Consider the following 10,127-nt stretch of genomic DNA (forward strand, 5'->3'; position numbering starts at 1 on the left):
TGGTTTGTTTATGGTTAATGGGATGGTTTGTTTATGGGTAATGGGATGGTTGGTTTGTGGTTAATGGGATGGTTTGTTTATGGTTAATGGGATGGTTTGTTTATGGTTAATGGGATGGTTTGTTTATGGGTAATGGGATGGTTGGTTTGTGGTTAATGGGATGGTTTGTTTATGGTTAATGGGATGGTTTGTTTATGGGTAATGGGATGGTTGGTTTGTGGTTAATGGGATGGTTTGTTTATGGTTAATGGGATGGTTTGTTTATGGGTAATGGGATGGTTTGTTTATGGTTAATGGGATAGTTTGTTTGTGGTTAATGGGATGGTTTGTTTGTGGTTAATGGGATGGTTTGTTTATGGGTAATGGGATGGTTTGTTTATGGTTAATGGGATGGTTTGTTTATGGTTAATGGGGGATGGTTTGTTTATGGTTAATGGGATGGTTTGTTTGTGGTTAATGGGATGGTTTGTTTATGGTTAATGGGATGGTTGGTTTGTGGTTAATGGGATGGTTTGTTTATGGGTAATGGGATGGTTTGTTTATGGTTAATGGGATGGTTTGTTTATGGTTAATGGGATGGTTTGTTTGTGGTTAATGGGATGGTTTGTTTATGGTTAATGGGATGGTTGGTTTGTGGTTAATGGGATGGTTTGTTTATGGTTAATGGGATGGTTTGTTTGTGGTTAATGGGATGGTTTGTTTGTTTATGGTTAATGGGATGGTTTGTTTATGGTTAAAGGGGTGGTTTGTTTATGGTTAATGGGATGGTTTGTTTGTGGGTAATGGGATGGTTTGTTTATGGTTAACGGGATGGTTGGTTTATGGTTAATGGGATGGTTTGTTTATGGGTAATGGGATGGTTTGTTTATGGTTAACGGGATGGTTGGTTTGTGGTTAAAGGGATGGTTTGTTTATGGTTAATGGGATGGTTTGTTTATGGTTAATGGGATGGTTTGTTTGTGGGTAATGGGATGGTTTGTTTATGGTTAAAGGGATGGTTTGTTTATGGTTAATGGGATGGTTTGTTTATGGTTAATGGGATGGTTTGTTTGTGGGTAATGGGATGGTTTGTTTATGGTTAACGGGATGGTTGGTTTGTGGTTAAAGGGATGGTTTGTTTATGGTTAAAGGGATGGTTTGTTTATGGTTAATGGGATTGTTTGTTTGTGGGTAATGGGATGGTTTGTTTATGGTTAAAGGGATGGTTTGTTTATGGTTAATGGGATGGTTTGTTTATGGTTAATGGGATGGTTTGTTTGTGGGTAATGGGATGGTTTGTTTATGGGTAATGGGATGGTTGGTTTATGGTTAATGGGATGGTTAGTTTGTGGTTAATAGGATGGTTGGTTTATGGTTAATGGGATGGTTGGTTTGTGGTTAATGGGATGGTTGGTTTATGGTTAATGGGATGGTTGGTTTGTGGTAAAAGGATGCTTTGATGTTATCACGTGGTTTTTACATGTTGTCACATGTTATCACGTTGCTTTTACATGTTGTCACGTTATCACGTTGCTTTTACATGTTGTCACATGTTATCACGTTGCTTTTACATGTTGTCACGTTATCAAGTTGCTTTTACATGTTGTCACATGTTATCACGTTGCTTTTACATGTTGCCACACGTTATCACATTGCTTTTACATGTTGTCACGTTATCACATGGTTTTTACATGTTGTCACATGTTATCACGTTGCTTTTACATGTTGTCACATGTTATCACGTTGCTTTTACATGTTGTCACATGTTATCACGTTGCTTTTACATGTTGTCACATGTTATCACGTTGCTTTTACATGTTGTCACATGTTATCACATGGTTTTTACATGTTGTCACGTTATCACGTTGCTTTTACATGTTGTCACATGTTATCACATGGTTTTTACATGTTGTCACATGTTATCACGTTGCTTTTACATGTTGTCACATGTTATCACATGGTTTTTACATGTTGTCACGTTATCACATTGCTTTTACATGTTGTCACATGTTATCACGTTGCTTTTACATGTTGTCACATGTTATCACAATGCTTTTACATGTTGTCACATGTTATCACATGGTTTTTACATGTTGTCACGTTATCACATTGCTTTTACATGTTGTCACGTTATCACATGGTTTTTACATGTTGTCACATGTTATCACGTTGCTTTTACATGTTGTCACATGTTATCACATGGTTTTTACATGTTGTCACGTTATCACATTGCTTTTACATGTTGTCACATGTTATCACATGGTTTTTACATGTTGTCACATGTTATCACATGGTTTTTACATGTTGTCACGTTATCACGTTGCTTTTACATGTTGTCACATGTTATCACGTTGCTTTTACATGTTGCCACACGTTATCACATTGCTTTTACATGTTGTCACATGTTATCACATGGTTTTTACATGTTGTCACATTATCACGTTGCTTTTACATGTTGTCACATGTTATCACATGGTTTTTACATGTTGTCACATGTTATCACGTTGCTTTTACATGTTGTCACATGTTATCACATGGTTTTTACATGTTGTCACATGTTATCACGTTGCTTTTACATGTTGTCACGTTATCCCACTCACACAGAGACACCCACTCACACAGAGACACCCACGAACACAGAGACACCCACGAACACAGAGACACCAACTCACACAGACAACCCTCTCACACAGAGACACCCGCTCACACAGAGACACCCACGAACACAGACACCCACTTACACAGAGACACCCACTTACACAGAGACACCAACTCACACAGAGACACCCACTTACACAGAGACACCAACTCACACAGACACCCACTCACACAGAGACACCCACTCAGACAGAGACACCCATTCACACAGAGACACCCACTTACACAGAGACACCAACTCACACAGAGACACCCACCTACACAGAGACACCAACTCACACAGAGACACCCACTTACACAGAGACACCAACTCACACAGAGACACCCACTTACACAGAGACACCAACTCACACAGAGACACCCACTTACACAGAGACACCAACCCAGAGTGGAAGGAGGCAGCTCAGCTACTCCAGGTTCGAGAACACTGCGCAGATCAGAGGAAAGTAGGAGAGTGATGGACGGACAGACAGACTGACGGATAGGCAGACAGACAGATGAACAGGCAGACAGACAGAGGCATTAGGGAGAGAGCTGAGAGAGAAGAACACAGAACACTACGGGATTGCAAACCTCTGCACAGGTATTGTACACTTTCCTACACTGCAAATATTCTAAACGTCTTAATGTATCTACAGAAAAACCTTCTCATTTCATTGATACATTCACACATCTTAAAGTCCTGGTTTTTGTTTGGTTCTGTATTTACTGATAGAGATAATAATACATGGAACAGAATAGATCAGAATTCCAGTCACTCGGATGGAAACAAAATACAGTGGGAACCTATTTAATTACATTTACATTTAAGTCGTTTAGCAGACGCTCTTATCCAGAGCGACTTACAAATTGGTGCGTTCACCTAGAGTCAAGAGACGTTTTCTGGAGCCTGAAGCCTAGCTGCCTGGTGAGGCCAGATGGACATTCAACCTCTGAAACCAGAAGACATGGTCTGTGTTCCAAATAGCAAAAGTAGTGCACTTTAAAGTCTATTAATGAATAATAATAATACTTTTCAGAAATAGCCAGTTGTGTGGATAGTTCTACCAACTATATAATCCCAGATCATCAACCTGAAATGTCAGAAGTTCTGTTGGGTGTTTGATTGGACACAGCTGTTGCTCTACCTGGGATAATCAAAAGGAATTCATTATTTACCATGTTACAGAGAAAGGCATTTGACCATACTGTAATGGAACTGCGTACAATATTGAACGTTTTTATTCTGTATTTAAGGTTTTCATTCAATATTGCTGTATAGCTTTTTCTAGGGAATTATAAAATGCATTTAGTAGGCTTTGCATAGACAAAAACCTAACAGTTACTATAGTCTCGTCGGGGAAAATATGTACATTCTGTTCTTTGCTCTATTTTTGAACATGCATCAGTTCAGTTTATACTTTCAGAAAGCTTTAACAATGTCAGGAATAATTGATTTGCTCAAGGTGTGGAAAATGCGGAACCCAAAGATAAGGAGAACAACTTCTATATTTAAAGCTTTAATAGACAGACAATAGACAGATGCATATGGGGAGATGGGCATGTTCCTCTGAGAGGTTTGTAGCAATCTGTCAATCTCCTCAAGGGCAGGCAGGCATAAATACCCTTTTTATCTGTTTGTTCTCCAAGTGTTCCGGGCCCCTGGTCAAAACATGAATCAAGGTTGTCGACACCACTTAGGTCAGAGTGAGCCGTATATTAGATTTCTCTATCATTTAAAACCTTTACAGGCATTGGCCATTGGTCTCAGGGCACCTAGAGGTCATCTAGGATACCAGGTTCTGCTTCATGGTGACTCCTAACCTCTTGGAAGTCACTCGGGCTGAGTTCAGATTTAAGGGGGGCCAAGAATGTAGATCTTAACACCCACCTAGTTGTCTATTAATGTACTGCATCAAAAACAAAGCTCTATCAAATTGTAGATCAGTGATTGGCTTAAAAATGTGATTTTGGTTGGAATAATACTGTGAAATTGTGAAAAAATAATGCCCTTTTAGTATAAGTGCTGTTTGAAAGTCCGCCTGAAATTTCAGCCTGTTTTGGTGGGATGAGTTTTGACCTTCCATGGTGACATCACAATGTGGTAAATTAGTTACAGACCAATAAGAAAGAGAGTTCCAAACCTCTCTTCCAATAACAGCTAATTTTCAGTTTTCCTTTACCCACTCAGACCACTCTCAGTCAGTCCTATCAAAATTCTTGCTTGAGAAATTGCCCTTTGCTAAGTAGCTATTATTGTTTATTGAAAACAATCACAGTAAGGTACTTAATTGTTACCGAGGAATGATTTTATATTGAGATAAAAACGGCTGCATTGGACCTTTAAAACACTCAAACACCTTGTGTATTTCCATTCTCTTTTACAGTCCACCAATTCTGGTTAGAGATGGACCCAGTGTTTGAGAGATCTGTGGGTGGCTCCTCCAAAGCCTTGCCGTACCTCCTCAGAACCACAGTGACCCAGTAGCGCTGTTCTGAGATCTGCAGTTGCTGCTTGAGCTGCCGCCCTCTGTTCATCCCTCTCTACTGCCACCTGGTGGCCGTGGCCTGCGTGGGCAGCACCCTCCAGCTAGCGTTCATCTTGACAGACAGACACGAAGCTCCACAACGCCACCAACTTCTTCATAGCGAACCGTTACTACACAGGCCTATCATTAGCAATTAGGTAGAGTTTTTACTACTTGTTTGTATAGTGAATAAGTAGTCAAAACACTACAGGTAGACTACACCGGCTTTTCAGTAGTGATCAGTAGAGTTTTGCAGCTCGTGGCTGCACTTCCTGTGCTCTTGACCGCAGAAGAAGATATAAAAGGTTGCTGGCATGATTGATAAGTTCACATCTGTCACACTCTCTTTATAACTCTCAAATTATGTACTGTACATCACTGATATTCTGCCTCGTCTATGAATGTGTGTTTGCCAATGATCTAGATTGTCACTGTGCATGTGTGTTCCACAGCATACATCCGTTTTTATTATCTTTCCACAGGCTGTTACAAGTGATTATGTAAAGTAACATTTAATGTTTGAGGCAGCGTTTCCCAGCTCCAGTCCTCCAGTACCCCCAACAGCACACATATTTGTTGTAGCCCCAGACAAACTCACCTCATTCAACTCATTGAGGGCTTGATGATTCATTGACAAGTTGAATCAGGTCTGCTTGTCCAGAGCTAAAAGAAAATGTGTACTGTTGTGTATTGGAGGACTGGAGTCGGGAAACACTGGTTTAAAGGCAGGGATGGACTCCAGTCCTTGGGGCCTGATTGGTGTCACACTTTTCCCCCAGCAAACACACCTGACTCCAATAATCAATTAATCATGATAGTCCGATTAGAATGCAATTAGTTTAATCCACTGTGTTTGCTAGGGATGGGGGAAAAGTGACTCCACTTCAGCTCCCGAGGACTAGAGTTGCCCATTCCTGGTGACATATCTCTAAGCAGACATATCTTTTCATTATGTTTGCACCATAGATGTACCAAACAGTGAACAAACAGGTTTCCTCCCAATGATGTTGACTCTGCATTGGAACTTTAAGTTCAACCATGTGAACTCTGTGACATTCTACATTCTCCCCTTACTTCTCTCTGCATAAAGCCCGACAGGGCTGCCTAATGCAGCAGTCCCACACAGGGGAGAGAAAAGGCTCTCAAAAGAACATTCTCAGGTCAGGAACTGTGAAAAAATCTCAAATACTCCAAAGGTCATGCAGGCTGATGTAAGCTCCACTGAAGGTACAATGTAGATCTGCAGTGTTCTCTGTTCCCTCTGCTGACTATCAGTCCTGCTAGCAGGGATGTATAGTAAGTGTGAGCCTCCTAACATGCCAATCACCAGAAGAACTTAAGCCTTGTTCACACTTGTTCACACTGCAGGCCTTAATGCTCAAATCAGTTTTATTTTCAAATCTGTTTTGGAATATTGACTGTCCAAACAGCAAGTTGCAAGTGACCAAATCGGATTTGAGTGTGTGTTCAGACAGCAGTCATTTGCTGACATGGCTACGGTAGTTGACATAGTAACAATGGGTGTGTTGCAGTGGTGTAGACTGATTGGTGGTGGTGCTCCTGCTTCCCATCACTCAGAAGTTGTGTAGCAAGCTAAAGTGACAACAATGGCTGCCATGGATGTTTCCCAGTTGCTTTGAATGTTCAACATCATAGTGTAAGACCACTTTTAAAGCCTCAAAGGATAAAATGATCCAACTTTCAAAACAAGTCATTTTTGGCCACTAGTCAACTAGCTAGCTAGGTAGCTTCTAGCGTTTTAGCGTTCTAGCACATTCACTCATTTGTTTGTAAACTATTAACAAGCTAGTTGGCTACCACATGTTCTTGTTAAACTGTCAACAGAGTAGCAAGCAACAAGATATGCCAAATAACAGTCTAGAAACTACTAGAGGGCAAATAAATCAGATTTGACTGCTCAGACACAAGTCGCATGGCCAGGAATCAGATTTGTATCTGACTTCAAACCACCTACAAAGGAAATATCTGATTCCTTGTAGGATTCAAGTAGGATTAGCAAAAAAAATTGCACAATATGATACATCCAATGTGATTTGGAAAAGACTTAGGTAGGGGTTCCCAATAACTTACAGTAGCAGTGGTTTGACTGTGTACATATTTCCATTGTAAGGGATGATCATGTGGTATAGTAATGGACAGTGATCACGAGTGAAACATCTGATCTGAAGTCAGCCCTGGCCTTTCCGCAAGCAAACTTGAAAAGGCAACCTCATCTGCTGACAGCATAAAACGCTGATAGAATAAAATCCAGGAGGCATATACTGTATTGTGTACACACAGCATAAGGAACAGTACAACAATTCAGTGCATACGCTTTCCTTACAATTTCATAATAACGCAGATTCAATCTCATGCCAAGCGCCATAGCAGGCGTTTCTGTATTTAATCTGATAAACGAGGCATGGGTGCATCTGTATTAGTAATTAGCAGGGAAGGAAACAGCGGGGAGAGGAGGTGCAGGCAGACAGAGCTCCTTCACATCACTTCAGCCTCAGCTTAACATAGAGGAGGACCATACTTACCAGCCCTGAAGGGCCCTCAAGATCCTGATCAATGGTAAATACACATACATGCACATTGCACAAAGGCATAATTACACAAATATTGCTGCTACAGACACACACAGTGTGTGCATGACATTCTAATCAGAGCCATTTTAGTTGATAATGTACGTGGTTCACATACACAAGCTTTCCCTTCTGCCAACCATCATCACACAGGCATGCTAATTAAAGAGACTGGATCTATGCTACTATCGTATCAATATACTGGTATGTCTGGAACTCAACTGTCTCCCCTTTAAACTCATGGTTGAACTTCATACACCTGACATCTTTTGTGGAAGACATTTCCAAGTCATTTAATCCATAGGAGCCTAAGGATGTCCCAGTCAAGCACTGTGAGCAATCATGAAGAATCATTCAACAAGGTTACCTCAAATCAAATTTAATTTGTCACATACACGTGTTTAGCAGATGTTATTGCGGGTGTAGCGAAATGCTTGTGTTTCTAGCTCCAACAGGGCAGTAATATCTAACAAGTAATATCTAACAATACACACAATCTAAAGTAAAGGAATGGAATTAAGAATATATAAATACTTGGACAAGCAATGTCAGGGCGGCATAGACTAAGATACAGTAGAATAGGATAGAATACAGTATATACATATGAGATGAGTAATGCAAAATATGTAAACATTATTAAAGTGACTAGTGTTCCATTATTAAAATGGCCATTGATTTCAAGTCTATGCAGCAGCCTCTAATGTGCTAGTGATGACTATCTAACAGTCTGATGGCCTTGAGATAGAAGCTGTTTTTCAGTCTCTCGGTCCCAGCTTTGATGCACCTGTACTGACCTCGCCTTCTGGATGATTGCGGGGTGAACAGGCAGTGGCTCAGGTGGTTGTTGCCCTTGATTATATTTTTGGCCTTCCTGTGACATCGGGTGCTATAGGTGTCCTGGAGGGCAGGTAGCTTGGGCAGACCGCACCACCCTCTGGAGAGCCCTGCGTTTTCGGGCAGTGCAGTTGCTATACCAGGCAGTGATACAGCCCGACAGGATTCTCTCAATTGTGAATCTGTAAAAGTTTGTGAGGGTTTTAGGTGCCAAGTCAAATTTCTGCGCTGTTGCACCTTCTTCATCACACTGTCTGTGTGGGTGGACCATTTCAGTTTGTCAGTGATGTGTGCACAGAGGAACTTGAAGCTTTCCACCTTCTCCACTGCTGTCCCGTCGATGTGGATAGGGGGGTGCTCCCTCTGCTGTTTCCTGAAGTCCACAATCAGCTCCTTAGTTTTGTTGATGTTGGGTGAGAGGTTATATTCCTGGCGCCACACTCCCAGGGCCCTCACCTCTCTGTAGGCTGTCTCGTCATTGTTGGTATGTTGGTAATCAGGCCTTCTACTGTTGTGTCGTCTGCAAACTTGATGATTGAGTTGGAGGCGTGCGTGGCCCCGCAGTCATGAGTGAACAGGGAGTACAGGAGGGGGCTGAGCACACATCCTTGTGGAGGTGTTGTTTCCTATCTTCAACACCTGGGGGCAGCCTGTCAGGAAGTCCAGGACCCAGTTGCACAGGGTGAGGTTCAGATGAGCAGCATAGTCAATGAGCAGCATTCTTACATAGGTATTCCTCTTGTCCAGATAGGATAGGGCAGTTGTGATGGCGATTGCATCGTCTGTGGATCTTTTGGGGCAGAAAGCAAATTGAAGTGGGTCTAGGATGTCAGGTAAGGTAGAGGTGATATGACCCTTGCCTAGTCTCTCAAAGCACTTCATGATGACAGAAGTGAGTGCTACGGAGCGATAGTCATTTAGTTCAGTTACCTTTGCTTTCTTGGGTACAGGGTCAGTGGTGGACGTCTTGAAACTGTGGGGACAACAGACTGGGATAGGGAGAGATTGAGTGAATATGTGAGCACTCCACCTCAGTATGATTCAGTGACATCATAGCCAGGTTAAATATAAATATATATATATATATTTTTAAGTATGACGGTGGTGCGGCACTATAGTTATAAAACCACCAGGTGGTATCAGATGATTCAGATAGTAAACAGTGAAACCTGATGAGACAGAGTAGTAGTTACCCAGAGCAGTCACGCTTGACAAGCTGTAGATGTCGACAGTGAATTATTGATGTGTTTCAATGGCACCTTCAATGGTCCCCAACTATTTAACCCCACACGAGCAGAGTTTCACCTGTTTACCTCGATGGGGTTCTCGCTCTCTCTGAAATAACCATAAAGGTTAGAAATATGGGTTTGAGATTGAGAAGCAATACCTTATAGTGAAATAACGTTCACGTATGGAGTGTGTACAAATATACTTTGTTTTAATATCACAAATAAATCTCCTGTCACAGAATGACAGCTAAATAAATAGGCAATAAAATGATAATAGAACAAACACGCAGTGAGATCTTCCTGTACATTTTGCTCCATGATTAGGGAAGTGG

The sequence above is a fragment of the Oncorhynchus nerka genome, linkage group LG10, assembly GCF_034236695.1.
Source record: "Oncorhynchus nerka isolate Pitt River linkage group LG10, Oner_Uvic_2.0, whole genome shotgun sequence".
Lineage (NCBI taxonomy): Eukaryota > Metazoa > Chordata > Actinopteri > Salmoniformes > Salmonidae > Oncorhynchus > Oncorhynchus nerka.